Source organism: Zingiber officinale, chromosome 5A (assembly GCF_018446385.1).
Source record: "Zingiber officinale cultivar Zhangliang chromosome 5A, Zo_v1.1, whole genome shotgun sequence".
NCBI classification, from domain to species: Eukaryota; Viridiplantae; Streptophyta; class Magnoliopsida; order Zingiberales; family Zingiberaceae; genus Zingiber; species Zingiber officinale.
Genome location: NC_055994.1, coordinates 123,162,755 through 123,180,558, shown reverse-complemented (window position 1 = coordinate 123,180,558; position 17,804 = coordinate 123,162,755).

Genomic DNA, 17,804 nt, shown 5'->3' with positions numbered 1-17,804 from the left:
AGTGAAAAACTAAATGAAGATATGTTTTCTTTTTACTTGGTTCGTAGTTCTGTAACTACTACTTCAAGACTTGTGATTCTTGATCACTATCGTTGGACAATTCACTAATAATTGAAGCGTACAGAATGAGGAGGATAGCAATGATAACACTCTCTTTGTACAGATATAAATGCAAGCAATACAAGTATACCGACAAAATAAAAATGAATATGAAGCTTGGTTGTCGGTGAGCCTTCCAGCATTGTAATAGTAGGAGCTTGCACGAGCAGTGAATGAACATAGTAGAAGACCAAATAATGGAATGAGTTTAATCTTAGCTTAGATTTCGAGGTCTTTATATAAGCATCGTTCCTGAACCTATCCCGAACCAACCATTCGTCGACTGAATCTCTGTCTCTTTCCTTCTTTGCTCGAATATGATCCGTCTGATTTCATAAATCATGTGTAATGCGTATATATGTAGGGGCCCAAGGGAATTAGGGAGAGGAGAGGGGGCATTTTGGTCAATGCACTGTTAGGGTTTTTAGAGGAGAGAATTCGATGAAGGAGGGAGGGGGCTTTGGCTGTGTTTTTTTAGGGGGTAGGGGGATTTGGCTGCGTTTTTTTAGGGGGCGTCACAACCTTTGTTTCAAATTGCCTCCCTCGCTTATGATACCTGCTACATCCAATGTCGACCGCTTCTATGCTTAGTCTTGTTCTTCCTCACGGAAGTCCTCTTTCCTCCATCTCTCTCCCCACACGCACGTGTTGGTGCAATTTGTACTAACGGTCTAACTTAAGTTTTGATGAATAACAAATGAGTTAAGTTAGGTGTTGTCTTGATCTAGCACATTTACCGAGTGTGCAGGTTTCGGGATGTTCAATTCTAGATTGGTGGTCAAGATGTTCGATTCCTGACTGAAAGAAAGTCCAGTCGGGATGTTCGATTTCCGCTTGGCAGTCGGGATGTGTGATTCTCGATTGGAGAAGACCAAATGTGGGATTCCGGTAGATCGGGATGTGCAATTCCCGATTAGAGAAGACCGGATGTGTAATTCCGGTAGATCGGGATGTGCGATTCTTGAAGTCCGGATGTGTGATTCCAGAGGTAACTCTACACCTGGTAAGTAGAGGTAAGTCATTTAAGGAGAGTAACTAAGTGAGAACATGTCCCCGTTCGAAGGGACAGTAGGCGTCAGTTCGATTTAGGTCCATTTCAGAAACCTAAATTGAGACCTTGACTAGATTCTGATCTTGACGAGATGAGATATTCTTTACTATGATTGTGCTAACTCTAATTTACAAGGTACACCTTGTATTATTAAACTAACATGTTTTGCAGGGCAAAAGGAGCACAAAGGCCCCGGGTGAATAGTGCATGAGGCTCCTTCTAACTGAAGGGAGGCTCCTTCTAACTGAAGGAAGGCACCTTCCTACTGTTCATAGAAGGTTCTTTCAATGTTGTTGAAGGCGTCTTCCATAGGATAAATCTTGGACCTTGTTGCAAATAAGGCATAACAAAGTCAGGATCAGATTTCTCAGGTTGGAGGCACCTTCAAGGTCCTTGAAGGCGCTTCCACAACCCTTATAAGGGCTTCTTGACCCAAGCTTTAGACACAACTGATATGCGAGCTTTTGTGCGTCCAAACGACTTTCCAATTGTTCCAGTATTCTGTTGCTACTTTGTTACAACTTTGCTACGCTCGATTGTAACCGAGAAGATGACCAAACACCGAGCTCAAGCCGACCAACTTCAGACATTGTTTGATAACTAAAGTTTTGTATAGCATTTAATTTCTACAAACGGGAAGTATAGTGGATTATCCGTCGATAGATCCGCGAGACCTAGGTTATGGAGTAGAAGTCGCCGAAAGCTCCGAACCAAGTAAGAACTTCTTATGTTAGTGTATTTTACTTGCTTTTCACTTGCGTCTTTTTCACTTCATCTTTACTTTGATTTCAAACAAAAAATTAAATTTTTGAAAACCACATGATTCACCCCTCCCTCATGTGCGAGTCGATCCAACAACACACTGCCGCCAAGAGAGGGGTTGGTCCCCTTTGTCTCTTCCTTCTCATGCTGCCAGGACCTCACGTACGCCGCCATTGCCGGTGGAGGGCTTCGGATGCTGCCCGCCATTATGTCGGTAGCCGGCAACGACATCTCCGCTCCTCCTCCTCTCTTCTCTCCTACGAGCAACCTTGCCTTCGCTGCCCTTTTTCCTTCCCCTCTCTTCCACTAACAGCTGCCATCTCCGCGCTACTACCAGCGACCACCGCTTCTGGCGCCACCTCCAACGACCGCTGTCACCTCTAGTGGCTGGCACCTACCTCCAATAGCTGAAGCCACCCGACGCATGTTGTCACCCTTCGACTGTGCTAATACATGCTTTCATCAACAATCTAGCCCCCAATCCACGTTGGCATGCGCTTTTGATACGATCCAACCCCCTCTGAATCACCACGGTCGTGCACCTAGCTATTGTGTTCCGGCCTTCGAGTTGATATGATGTTTCGACGTTCAAGACGATATAATGTTCCAGCCTTTCAGCTAATATTGTGTTCCGGCCTTCGAGCCGAGGCTATGTTCCGGTATTGGCAATGTTTGGACTGTGTGCCATTGTTATCATTGGTGTAATTTTCCCTGGGTCAAGGTTGACTAGATTGACTAAATTTGAGTTGACTCAAGCTTGAGTCTTGATGTTTGAGTTTTGATATTTGATAATGTATAGAGATTATACGTGCAATTGTCGGTATGAGATATTAACGGTCAAAGGTTGATCAGAAGAGTCAAGTGGGTCAAGGTTGACCAAATGCTTAACTGGAAAGTCCTAACTGAGGTTAGGTAAGGGCAAGACAAACAGGAAGGTTGAAAGAAGAAGAAAATCAGATCAAACACTAGGTGTGAAAGTCCTGGTGAGTGAAGCCAAACAACTAGAAAGTTTAGTGAGTGAAGTCAAGCAGTTGAAAAGTCATAGTGAGTAAAGCTAGGCAGATGGAAGTCCTGACGAGTAAAACTAGGCAGTTAGGAAATCCTAGCGAGTGAAGCCAGACAGTTAGGAAAGTCCTAATAAGTGACAAACAGGAAGGTCGAAAGAAGAAGAAAATCAGACCAAACACTAGGTGTGAAAGTCCTGGTGAGTGAAGCCAAACAACTAGAAAGTTTAGTGAGTGAAGTCAAGCAGTTGAAAAGTCATAGTGAGTGAAGCTAGGCAGATGGAAGTCCTGGCGAGTAAAACTAGGCAGTTAGAAAATCCTAGCGAGTGAAGCCTGACAGTTAGGAAAGTCCTAATAAGTGAAGTCAGGTAAAAAGCTTTAGTGAGTGAAGCTAGACAGTGTGAAAATCCTAGTGAGTGAAGTCAGGTGAAAAATCCAAGTGAGTGAAGCTAGGTGGTGAGAAAACCCTGGTAAGTGAAGTCAGGTGGTGAGAAGTCCTAGTAAGTTAAACCAGGCAATGAAAATCCATGTGGGTCAAGGTTGACCAGATACCTGGTTTTGGAAGTGCAAGTGGGTCATGGAGGATCGGACACTTAGTACGAGATGGTAAATCCAGGTGAGTCAAGATTAACTGGACACCTAGTGTTTAGAAGTCCAAGAGGGTCATGGAGGATCGGACACTTAGCACGAAATGGTAAGTCCAAATGGGTCAAAGCTGACTGGACACTTGGCACAAGGAGGAAAGTCCAAGTGGGTTAAAGGATTGACCGGACACTTGGTGATGAAGTCGGAGCAGGTCAAGGTTGACCGAATGCTAGGCATGAGGAAGTCCCAACAAGTCACAGTTGACCGGATGTTGGGCAAGGGAACTTTAGACTTGAGTTAGGGCTGAACCCAATCGATTAGTTGATTGATTGAGAGTGCCATCGTGAAAATGAAAGGTGAATTGATCAATTGAACAATTCAGTCGACGCTCAATTGATTAGTTGATCGATTGAGGCATTTCGCGAGAGAGCATAGTGTGCTCCCTAATCGATCAGTTGATCAATTGGGATACTCCAATCGATTATCCGATCAATTGGGGAAGGTCTTCTCGAGATATTGCGAGGCAGCCGGAATCGATTGACCAATCGATTTCAAGGCCTTCTACGAGAGCACAAAAGCCTTTTGGATCAATCATCTGATCAATCCAGCTAACCCCAATCAATCAGCCAATCAATTGGGAGATGAATGTTGCACAGGTTGTAAGCTTTGGACGGCTAGGATTGCATGGATCTAACATGACAATCGATTGAGAGTAGGCCTAATCGATTGGGTACCCTAAAAGCGCAGAGATAAAGTCATTGGCGAGTTCAAACGCGAAATCGCTTCTCCGCAACAACTCACTGAGCTTATAACTCTTCATCGCCAATTCTTGCAAGCTTAGGGTTAAAGTCTTGCTACATTTCCAAGCTTACATGAGGCATCTTCAAGTAATAAGAGATCAAGTAAGAAGGTTTTCCATTTGTATTTTTCCATTTGCTTCTTGTTTAGAGTTGTATTCTTGTTCTTGAGTTGTACAAGGTTTCTCCATTCTGGATTGTTTCAAGAATGAGTGTTTTTGATAGCGGAGAGTGTGCTCATGTGTGGATCCTTAGATTAGTCTCCTTATCTTGAGGTGGATATCAAGTAAATCCTTTGTATTAGTATTGGAGGAGTTCGCTTCATGTTTTCTGTTGCAAATCATCATCGATAAAGCGAGACAAGCTATTCACCCCCCTCTAGCTCTAGAGTGTCCCAACAAGTGGTATCAGAGCGAGATCGCTCTTCATCGAACTTATTGTCGAAGAGGGCAATGAGCTAGGGGAAGAAGAAGAAGTTGAAGCCTAAAGTCAACAAAGTCAAAAATTTCATCAACAAGCTCAACTTCAAGATGGATTTCCAAGATGGATTCGGATTTGATACATGAGCACCTCCACCATATGGGTTTGGGAGTTTCGATCTTTGGAGATCAAAGATTGAAAATTTCTCATGATGAAGATAAAGCAATGGTTTGCTCTAATGGAAGGATTTGAGGCTCCAAAGGATAGCAAAGGTAAAATCATCAAGAGAAGCAATTAGAGCAAGGAGAAAATTCAAAGATGTGAGGCTAATGACAAGGTGACCAAACTATTGGTCAATTTATTGCCTAGCAACATCTTGAACAAGATAGGAGAATTTAAATATGCCAAAGAGCTTTGGAGCAAGTTGACAAAAATTCATGAAGATCCCTCCACTATGCCAAATTAAGAAGAATCCAAAGAGGGAGACTCATTGGATCTTAAAGAAGAAGATTTGGAAGTTGAGAGATGCTCATCTTCCAAAGGAGAAGAAAGTGAAGAAGATCCATCCTTAATAGAGTGCAAAGACCAAGACAAAGGAGCATAGTACTCTTTGTTTCAGTGTATGAGGATTCGGAAGTTGAGAGATGCTCAACATCCAAGGATGAAGATGAGGAGGCATCCACCTCAAGAATTAAGGGGGAATGTAGAAGAAGAAGTTTCTACATCCAGATAAAAAGATCCACAAGTCAAGAAAAATCAAATAGAGGATCATGTGTTATCCCTACAAATGAAGGTATAAAAATTTCAAGTTGTAAAAATAAAGATAATATCATTTATTTTGAGTGTATGGAAAAAAGGGCACTACAAGAATAAGTGTCCTAAGTTGACTAAGAAGAAGGGTCAATTGGCATCTAAGGGCAAGGAGAAGCTTAAAAAAGTCGGCCCTATTATACGAAAAGGTAAGAAACATATTGTATGTTTCTTGTATAACAAAAATGGGCATTATCAGACTCAATGTCCTAAGGGAAAAAACTAACCAAAGTCAACAAAGGAAGCTCAAATCAAGGGGAAGCTCTCAAAAGCAAACCCAAGATATCATTTATTGAAGCAATTCCTTTAAATCATGATAAAAATCAAGCTAGGTCTAATCTTTATCATTTTAATACTATTTATCATGAAAATAAGAAACATGATAAAATTAAGGAAAAATATGTATTGTATCATGCCATAACTACCGTACATAAGGTTTGGAAGGTAGATAACAAATTAGGCAAGAATTTTAAGGATTCTAGATATAAGCCAAAAGATAAAAATGTCAAAGGCAACTAGAAAAATCCACATCCAAGGATTTGAGGATAAAAAAACTAAGTCTTGAGGTCAAGGCTTGATAAATTGGAAAAGATCCTAAAAAGAATGAAAAATATTTTTAAATGGTCAAATGAGCATAATCTAGGAATAAATAGACAAGAACCATCCAATGGCCATAGTTTGTGATACAAACCTACAATCAAGAAGAATGTGCCCTCATACCATAGAGTTTCATATAGTTATAGAACTAATCTTAGGTCTAGGGGTTAAGTCAAGGTTACAAGAGAGATCATCTCTAGAGTTAACCTTAACAAGAACGATGTCACTGTTGGAATGTATATTAAAAGCCTAGTTTTTTGTATAAACATTTACTTAGAAATAAGAATCATATTGGTCAAATATCTACATTTATAAGTTAAGTGTAGTTGTTCGATTAATTTATATTGTAGATAATATGGTGTGTGGTGTCACACACAGAAGATCATGTAGGATCGAAAAGAATTTAGATATCTCCACAATTGCATGATATTGTCCACTTTGGGCCTAAGCCCTCATGGTTTTGCTCTTGGGCTCTCCTCAAAAGGCCTCATGCCAATGGAGATATCTTTCTCTTTATAAACCCATGATCTTTCCCATGTGTTTCCAATATGGGACTATGTTTGCAACCTTGCAACCCCAACAATCCCCCCCTCAAACAAAGGACCATAGGCTTCCCACATCCGATCCTCGACCCACCAGGTCTTCCTGCCCCTCGGTCCACCCGACCTACTAGGACTTCCTTACCTAGTCGCAACTAGGACTTCCTGCCTGGTGTCTGGTCCTCTTGATCCGAACATAGGAGCCCCCACTTTCTTTGTTCGAGGTCAATATTATACCCACATGACTCAATCAGACCATAGCTCTTGTGCACAGTCGGCGGTTAAACCTTCTGGCAGTCCGGGCTCTGATACCAATTGTAGGATCGAAAAGAATTTAGATATCTCCACAATTGCATGATATTGTCCACTTTGGGCCTAAGCCCTCATGGTTTTGCTCTTGGGCTCTCCCCAAAAGGCCTCATGCCAATGGAGATATCTTTTTCTTTATAAACCCATGATCTTTCCCATGTGTTTCCAATATGGGACTATGTTTGCAACCTTGCAACCCCAACAGATCATGTTATCAATTCCTTATAAATTATAAACAGCAGCTCATGACTGAGATGGAAAGGAACAAACCATTGGAATAGTCATAGTGTAATTAGGTATTAGTTTATCTTGACTAATAAATTACACTAGTACACTCTGAGTGTATTGAGCAGGAACATTTAAGGTAAGTTCCTTTTATACTGACTTAATAAAAGAACAAGACCTTAGTTATTATGGAAGTGTGTGCTCTTAATCCTAATATAATAACAAGCACATATATTTAGTATTTATTTCTTTGAGTTATCAAAGGGTGAGATTTAGCTCGATAAATCAATAGGCCCGATAAGTTGGGAAATGATATTACTTATAGTGTGTGTTGTTGATTATAGAAAGAAACTGTGCCCTAGTAATCTAGGTTGATAATGTCCCCAAGAGGAGCTCATATGGATTGTCATGTTAAACCCTGCAGGTGGACTTAGTCCGACGCGACAATAAGGTTGAGTGGTACTACTCTTGAACTAAGATATTAATTAAAGTGAGTTGTCAGTAACTCAATTAATTAGTGGGCATCTGACATCTTAAACACAGGAAGATTAACACACTCATGATAAGAAGGAGTCCAAAATGTAATTTGAGATTGATGTGGTAGTTCAATAATAATTCTTTAGTAGTATGAATTATTATTGATGAAATTAAGTTGGGTGTTCGGGGTGAACATGGGAAGCTTAATTTCATCGGGAGACCAAAACTAATTTCTCCTCTCGGTCCCTATCGTAGTCTCTTGTATATAGAGAATTATACCCACTTATACCCACCTTTCTACCCACTCTTAGGTGGTCGGCCAAATTAGCTTGGAGCCCAAGCTAGGGCCGACCAAGACCAATATGATGAGCCAAGTAGGTGGCCGACCAATGCTTGGAGCCCAAGCATAAGTGGTCGGCCCTAAGCAAATTAAAAGGTTTTTTATTTTAAAATTTTTCTTATATGGATTCCATGGTTTTAAAAGAGAGTTTAAAATTTAAATCTTTCCTTTTATAGCTTTCTACAAAAGATTAAGAAAAGATTTGATATCTTTCCTTATTGAAAGGAAGATTTTAATTTTGATTAAACTTTTCTTTTTTGTAACCATGTTCATGATTTAAAAAGAAAGTTTAAAATTAAATATTTCCTTTTATAAGTTTCTACAAAATATTAAGAAAAGATTTGATATCTTTCTTTATTTGTATATTGTAAGGAGATTTTAATTTTAAAGATAACTTTCCTTTTTGGAAATCATCCACATGTTTTAATAGAAAGATTTTAATTTATAAAATTCCTTTTATAACCAACCATGAAGGGAAAAATTATTAGAGAAATTTTTATTTTAAAATTTTTGGAAACAAATTAGGAAGTTTTAATTTAGTGTTAAAACTTTCCTTGCTTGGAGCTATGAGGTGGCCGACCACTTGATTCATGAAAAGGAAATTATTTTTAATCAATTAACTTTTCCTTTTCATGGCAAAGAAAATAAGGAATGTTTTATTTAAATTTTCTTTATTTGCCAAGACCAAGGATTATTAAAGAGAGGGTAGGGGTGCCTTCATGGGGAGAACTCTATTTTATTCTCCTCCTCCCTTCCTTGGTGGTGTGGTCGACCCTTCTAGTTCTCCCTTCTCTTTTTTCCTTTCTTCTCCTTGGCCGAAACTCTTCATCATTTGGAGCTTGGAAGGTGTCCGGATATTACTTGGAGAAGAAGGAGAGAAAGGAGGCTTTGTTTCTTGCATCCCTTGGAGCTTGGTGGTGGTGGCCGAACCTCTACATCCTTGGAGGAGTTTTGGTGGCCGAAACTTGGTGAAGAAGAAAGAAGGGCTTGGGCGGTTCTCATCTCGGTAGATTGTTGCCCACACAACATCCGAGATAAAAATAGGAATACGGTAGAAGATCAAGAGGTCGTTTCATACAAAGAAAGGTATAACTAGTAATTATTTTCCGCATCATACTAGTTTTTCTTTATATGAATTCCAAACACAAGAGGCTAGAGATTCTAGATGTTCGGATTTGTTTCGAATTTGTGTTTCTTTTATTTTTTCGATCTTGTGATTCAATTGTTCTTTTTTGTTAAACCTAGAGTTATATAAGGAAATTAAATATTGAATTTCGTTAAGAGGCTTTGTCGAGGCAGTGGTGGATATTCCCATACCCAAGAAGGTCAAGTGTCTCGCCATGTTTGACCTGGGAGCCGATTTCCAAAATAAATATTTAATTGAATTTATAACATAGGTGAATTTGGATCTATAATGTTAAGTATCGTTTGCGATCCAAGTCTAAACATCTAAGAATAAATAAGTTAAATTTGGAATCAATAATGTTAAGTTTCGTTTGTGATTCTGAATTTAATTTCTAAAGAACACAATGGGTTGTTAGGAAAGGTTCAAGACTTGTACAAAATTTTTATACAAGGGAACCGGTACAATATTCCTAGGACCAACCAACAACTAAGGCTTTTAAGAAGCCTAAGAAAGACACTAAGAAGATCACAAGGGAAGTCATCCCTAGGGTTAACCTAGAGGAGTCTAGCATGACCAAGGCTCCTATAAGAAGCATAGGAAGGTCATTAGGAAGGTAACTAGGAATGTTATCTCTAGTGAGTATTTAGCACACCTAAGGAGCACCAATAAATTTTGAATTCCTAAGAGTATGTTCTCTACATAATAGATGGATTTAGATAGTGTTAACTCCAATTGGAAGAACGGTTAACCCAACCTTGATGAAGTTGACACTTGGAGGCATTTTCAAGGTCTTGTCAGCCTTGAAAATGTAGGTTTAAATAATCACTCTTTGGAAGAGTAAAATGTCCCCAATTTTGAAGATTTGGGTTTAATAAAATTGTCACAAATAAGAAGAGTAAAAAAAATGTCAAGTTAGGAGTTTGGCATTCTCTTGGGAGATAAGGACAAACTTAAGTCTATTCTTTAAATTTAGTAATTAACTAGGGAAACTTAGATAATCTAGGTATATTATTTATGTTAAATTACATAATTGTTTGCCCATCATATACCATGACATCATATTTTGCACTTACATCATCATATAGCTACAGTATGTTTTCTTTTAAAAATTATTCATTTTGATATATGTCATAAATTATTATGCATTAGTTTAATTCCTTGCAATTAAGGGAAATGATATTAGCTATCAAATAACATTCTAGGTGAATGATCATAATTTAAATACCTAGATAAATATGTATGAACTCTTAGATTAAGAAAAAATCAATATCTACATTTCACAAAGATCATAAGTTGACTTGTATGTGTTTTAGTACACATTAGATAAAAGTGAGATGTTAGGAGAATGAACAAAACTCAAGATATTTATTTAGTATATCTTTTTTAATTTTAATTTCATCAAAACACATAGATTATGTGTTATCCAATTATTGGGAAAGTTAGTGTACAAGTCATATGCATTTAGCCCAAGGAACATGGTTAGAAATTAGTTTTAAAAATCATTTCAAAATACTTTTAGAAAACCTTTGTGAAGGTTATCTTTTGATAAGAATCATCATTGTATAGTTAGACACAAACTAGAGCAAATAATGAAGATTTCAATAGTTTCAAGTTTTGTGTCAATATTTGAAAATAGAAATTATTTTCTTAGAAAATTATTTTTTTCATGATAGTATATGTCTTAAATAATATCTATATAAAATTTTGTGATTTTTGGAAAAATGTAGAAATAGTTAGGCATTTCTGAATTTTGATCTGATTTTGAAATTAAGAAATTCAGAAACTCAATCGATCAAGTAATCGATCCAATCGAGTGTGGATTGATCAGTCAATCGATTGAAGGGGTTTTTCCATGAACAAAAGTTTGTAGAATCGATCAACCAATCGATTGGCCTCAACTTCAATGGATTAGTTGATCAATTGAAGCAGTTTTTCATGAATAGAAGCCCACGGAATCGATTAGTTAATCGATCAACACCTCTAATCAATCAGTTGATCGATTGAGAGGTTGTTTTTGATTGTATTGGTCTAATTTCAATCCATTAAGCCACTTTTAGTTGTGCTAACTATCCTTAACCCTAAGAAATGTATTTATATATAATTAAGGATAGTTTTCTTAATGAAACAAGAAATGATTAGTTAAAGAAGAGCAAGTTGGAGTTTAAAATGAGATTTAGTTTTAAAGTTAAATTTTAAATCTCAAAACTTCAAATTTTGGAGTTTCTAAAGGTTTAAGAATTTCAAGTCATTATTGGTGCAATGGTAGAAGATTGAAACATGTTTTGAGGGGAAGATACTCGTTAAAGACACGATTTTTTTTTTGAAACAATGGAAGGTTGTAAACCTTCATTATTACGAGTGCTCAAGGTTGAGCATTGAAGAACAATAGAAGATTAGAAATCTTCATTGTGATGGATGTATGCTCTAAGACGAGCATTTGGAGACAATAAATGGTATGAGACCTTTATTATGATGTTGTGAACAATAAGGTTGTGAATAAAATATGGATAACTCTTCATGGAGAGAGTTTTGATGTGTGCCAAAGGGGGAGAGTGTAGGCTTTAAGTTAGGAAACCTTTATTAGGAGATTATCCTCTTGTTAAGAGGGAAAATGAAGGAACCCCTCATTCATGCTTTGGCATGAAGAAGTTGAGGCTAGTGTGAGCCTAACTTAAACGTATTGTTAAATATCAAAAAGGGAGAAATTGTTGGTGTAATTTCTTCTGGTTCAAGGTTGACCATGTTGACTAAACTTGAGTTGACTCAAGCTTGAGTCTTGATATTTGAATTTTGATGTTTGCCAATATATGGAGATTACAGGTGTAATTGTTCATATGAGATATTGATGGTCAAAGGTTGATCGTAAGAGTCAAGTAGGTCAAGGTCAACCAGATACTTGACTAGGAAGTCCTAATTAGAGGTTAGGTAAGGGCAAAACCAACGGAAATATTAGAAAAATAAGAAAATTCAAGTGGGTTAGTGTTGACTAGACATTTGGTGTGAAAGTCCTGGTGAGTGAAACCAGACAATTGGAAAGTCCTGATGAGTGAAACTAGGCAGTTGGAAAACCCTAGTGAGTGAAGCTAGGCAGATGAAAGTCCTGGTGAGAGAAATTAGGCAATTGGAAAATCCTGGTGAGTGAAGTCATGTAGTTGGGAAAGTCCTGGTAAGTGAAGCTAGGTGAAAAGCCCTAGTGAGTAAAGATAAGCAGTGTGAAAATCCTAGTGAGTGAAGCTAGGTGAAAATCCCTAGTGAGTGAACCTAGGCGGTGAGAAAATCCTGGTGAGTGAAGCTAGGTGGTGAGAAGTCTTGGTGAGTGAAGCCAGATAGTAAAAATCTAGGTGGGTTAAGGTTAACCGAACACTTAGTATTTGGAAGTCCAAGTAGGTCATAGAGGACCAAACACTTGACACGAAATGGTAAATCCAGGTGGGTCAAGGTTAATCGGACACCTAGTGTTTGGAAGTCCAAGTGGGTCATAGAGGACCGGACACTTGGCACGAGACAATAAATCCAAGTGCGTCAAGGTTGACCGGACATTTGGTACAAGGAGGAAAGTCTAAGTGGGTCAAAAGATTGACTAAACACTTGGTGACGAAGTCTCAGCAAGTAAAGTTGACGGAATGCTAGGCATGAGGAAGTCCCAACAAGTCATGGTTGACCAGATGTTGGGCAAGGGAACCTTAGACTTTCAATCGATCAGTTGATTGATTGGGAATGCCATCGCGAAGAGGGAAGGTGAATTGATCAACCGATGGATTTAACTAGAGCTTAATTGATAATTGAGGTACTTCTCAAGAGAGCACAGTGTGCTCCCCAATGGGACACTCCAATCGATTAGCCGATAGATTGGGGAAGGTTTTCTTGTGATATTGTGAGGCAGTTGGAATCGATTGACCAATTGATTCTGAGGCCTTCTGCGAGAGCACAGAATCCTTTCAGATTGATCATCTGATCGATCCAGCTGCCCCCAATCAATCAGCCAATTGATTAGGAGATGACCATTACATAGGTTGCGAGTTTTGGATGGCTAGGATTGTGTAGATCTAACGTGGCAATCGATTAAAAATCCTAAAAGTGCAGAGATAAAGTCATTGGCGAGTTTAAATGCGAAATCACTTCTCCGCAACAACTCACCAAGTTTATGATTCTTCATCGTCAGTTCTTGCAAGTTTAGGGTTGAAGTGCTACTACATTTCTAAGCTTACTAGAGGCATCTTCAAGCAGCAAGAGATCAAGCAAGAGAGTTTTCCATTTGTATTTTTACATTTACTTCTTGTTTAGAGTTGTATTCTTCTTCTTGAGTTATACGAGATTTCTTCACCTCCAAATTGTTCCGAGAATGAGTGTTTTTGATAGTGGAGAGTGTGCTCGGGTGTAGATCCTTGGATTAGTCACCTCATCTTGAGGTGGTTACCAAGTAAATCTTTTGTGTTATCATTAGAGGAGTTCACTTTATGCTTTCTATTGTAAATCATCATCGACGAAGCAAGATGAGCTATTCACCCCCCTCTAACTCCGGAGTGTCCCAACAGTTATATCCTGGCCTACATGCTGCTGTCATATTTTGATCTACATGCCGCCTTCCGAATCCATGCCTTGTCCGGCTATGTGTCGTTAGATCCAGCTCCTCATCTGACTCACAGCCATCTATTCTTTCGAGTCACGATGACTCGATCAACGTCACATCTAGCTCACCAATCTACTAGAGGGTGCTCCATGGGCCAGGGTATGTTTCCCATGCTTATTCTCCATGTATTTATTTATTCAGTTCCTTATATATTTTTGGGACCTACCTCGAGCATCAGGGTACTAGGGACCAGGGTAACCCGGTCGCTGTCTGCAGGTAGTGTTGATCAAAGGCCTTTTGATAACTTGGTCAACCTAGATGATAGCTCACCCCTCTTTTCCCTCTAGGTCGTGGTGATTCGGTCAACATTTCGACCACATCATTCTAATTGTTCTGTCTTCTCAGCTTTCAGACAAGATCAACGGGTTCGGTTGACTGAACTGAATCTGCCTTTTCTACATTGATTCAATCTGATCTTTGTCGTTATCAAAATTGAATCAGTCCACTGATCCAACCAAGGTTTCTGTCGACTGATAACTCTGTATTTCCAAGTTTGCAGAACATGTTCGTATCTATGCCACAATGGCCTGATCAGTTGATTGAACTATCTGTTCGGTCGACCGAACTCTCAGTCAACCCAAACTTTGCTCAACTGTAAAACAAAGTTAGCATGCCAATATAATAATAATGGTCCTTCAAAATAAAGTTAGACAAATATATAAATACATGAGTAGGACAGTAAGGACTATTCTGATCTCAACTTAGAAATCTCCATTGATTTTTTTCAGTTGGATCATCGCCTAAGGTGTTGTCCCTTCTTGGACACAACCTCACTGCACTCTCTCCAAGAGCTTACCTCAACTCACCTGCCAAGGTCCTCCATACTTATTTGGACTTCAACTGTTCAGCATCAGATAGGCCTATCAGGGCTTACACTTGATTCAATATCAGGTCATCCAGACCTATCGAATCCACCTATTGTTGGTCCCTTTGGAGGCCAGCAAGAGGGGAGGGGTGAATTGCCCTACAAGATAAAACAAGAAACCCTTCTCGGATATTCAACTAACTTAAAAGAACTTGTAATTAAAAGGGCAGAGACTAATTAAAACAGAAAATAGACACAGAGGAATTACTTGGTTTGCAATCAGAGGATTGCTAATCCAAGGCAAAGAAGGCGCACTAATTGATTCTCCTCTGGGCGGAGTAGCCTCTTACAGCGTTGAAAGCACAGAAAGAAATAACAAATGAAAGCACTGGATTACAAGTAGTTGTTCTTGATTGATTATCTTGCTTCTAGACCAAGGCTATATTTATAGCCTTGGTCGGGACGCCTGGAAGGGTTCCGGGCGCCCTGGGGGGGATAAATTTTATCCCCCAACGTTCAGATCGAGTCAAAGCTCGATCTGCTCGAAAATCAACTTCCGGGCACCCCGGGCTGCTCCGGGCGCCCCGGAGCCCAAAGTCAACACAGTTGACTTTTGGCCCGGGCTCTTTGCTCCTGTTCAGTTCTCCTCGGTCCAGGTCTTGTTCGCTCCGGTCTCGCTAGCTTGGGTGATCTCGGCCATCCGGAATAGGGCTCACCCGAACCCAAGTTCCGGCCTTCTCCTCGAGCAGCCTTCCTTCCCGGTTTCTCGTCCCTCGAACGCCGCGCACGTTCTTCTCGTCCACCGGTGTACTCTTCCGCGGACACCTCGTCCCTCGGACGCACCGAGCCCGTCGGCTCTCTCCCGTGCCGTCCTTCTCGCTAGCCGCGTCTTCCGCTCGACTTCCTGTGTTCCTAAGTTCCTGCACACTTAGACACAAGGGTTAAACTACGCAGGACCTAGCTTAACTTGTTTGATCACATCAAAACACCTCGGGGTTCCAACAATCTCCCCCTTTTTGATGTGAGCAACCCAAGTTAAGCTAGGGTAATACAGATGCAGTAAAAACAATTTATTTGCAATTAAGTCCAAAGATATTTCAATTTAATAAGTGTATACTTCCCCCTAGACTTAACATACTTCTCCCCCTTTGATCACATAAAAAATAGGGGTTCTCTAAACAAGTCTAAGGTAAAAAAAATTTAAGTGAAAAAAAATTTCTAAGGCAATTAATATTTATTTCTAAGGCAATGTTTCAAAAGAGAATATCTAGTTTAAAAAAATTCTAAGTCAATATTCAGAAAATTTTTAAGTGAATTTTTATAAAAGATTTCTAAGGCAATTTTCAAAGGAAAATGTCTAAGACAATATTCATAGAAAAATTCCTAAGTTAAAAAAAATATCTAAGTTAATTTAAAAAGATTTAAGTCAATTTCCAAAAAGAATTTCTAAGTCAATTTTCAGAAAATTTCTAAGTCAATAATTTTCAGAAATTTTCTAAGTCAATTAAAAAAAATTTAATTTCCAAAAAAAAATTATTATAAATTAATTTTAAATATATAAATTGAATAACTCTTTTAAAGCATTAGGTAAATTAAATTAATGCTTTTTCAGTTAGTCAATTAAACTTTTCATTTCGATACTTGGCTTCCAGGTCGTGGCGAGGCACTAGGCCTTCTTGGTTATTGGAGCAACAACCACTTCCTTAGACAAAGCCTCATAATGAAATTAGTCGTTTAATTTCCTTGCTGAAAATACTAAGTTAAATTAAACAGGTTTTTGGAACCCAGTAGAGGTTCCTACCTACAGGGTTAACCAATTATTTCCTAGGTACATAGCTTTTTGATATATTTCTAATTTGACTTTGATGAAATCTATAATACCAATTTAAACCTCTATAATTTCTAAAAGTAGAAATATTTGAACTTTTATATTTTTTCAATCTTTCTATTTCTTCTTTTAGTTTTTCATTGTGAATTTTCAATTTATCAAAATCCTCTATTAGACATGATTTTGCTAAAATTCTTTTTGTTTCCAGAATTTTATTTTTTAATTTGATATTTTCATTTTCTAATCTATACATGGATTTAGTCATTGCCTTAATGCCAGAGTAAAGTTGATCAGGGGGTAAGAGGCATACCTCACTTACCATATCAGACTTGAAGTCTGAATCTCCCCCTGCTTCGCTGCTCTCATCTGAGGTCGCTCCCCCTTCATCGATGCTAGAGCTTTGCCCTTCGTAACTTGCCATCAGCGCTATCCCAGCATATTCTTGAGCTTCTGATTCGGATGAAGAAGTGTCGTCCCAAGTTGCTTTTAGGTTGTGTTTCTTGGGTGTCTTCATTTTGACCTTCTTGAGTTCTGGGCAGTCTTCCCTTAGGTGTCCCTCCTTCTGACACTGGTAGCACCGCACCTTTCTTCTACCTTTTTGATTCTTTTGATTCTGCATTTTAAATTTATTAGATCTAAAAAACTTTTTAAAGTTTCTTACCATGTATGCTTCTTTGTCGTCTTCGGAGTCTGACTCGGGTTCATCCTTGTTGGTTGCGTTTAGCGCCATAGTCTGGGTTGTGTCCTTTGATGTCTCTGCACATCTAGTTTCGTGTAATTCAAGGGTAGAAAAACATTCCTCTAATGTACTTACCTCCAAATCTTTTGAGATGTAGTAGGCGTCGATGATTGAAGTCCACTCCGGAGTTCGAGGAAATGCGTTGAGCGCGTAGCGTATTGTATCCCGATTTGATACCTTTTCTCCGAGGTTCTCGAGACTAGTAATTAGTTCTTTTACCTTCGCGTGTAGACTGGCTACTTTCTCACCTTTTTCTAGACGGATGTTCATCAGTTTGTTACGGAGGATGTCCCTTCTAGCGAGCTTTGCTTCGGACGTGCCTTCGTGGAGTTCCAAGAACTTCTCCCAAAGTTCTTTAGCAGACACATAGTTTCCGATGCGATTGACCTCTTGAGGCGGTAACACACTCAGCAGGTGATGTTCCGCACGGCTGTTTACTACCGACTCATTCTGCTCCTTCTTTGTCCAATCGCTCTCTTCTTTTTCTTTTCCATCTTTATCTACTGGAGCTATAAAATCATATTTCATAATAAACCGAATTTCAAAATCTGTTTTTAGGAATACCTCCATACGACGCTTCCAGTCTGCGAAGTTCCCCTCGAATTTTGGTGGGACGATACTTGGTCCGGCCATCTTGTTGCTTCGATCGGCGGTTAGTCCT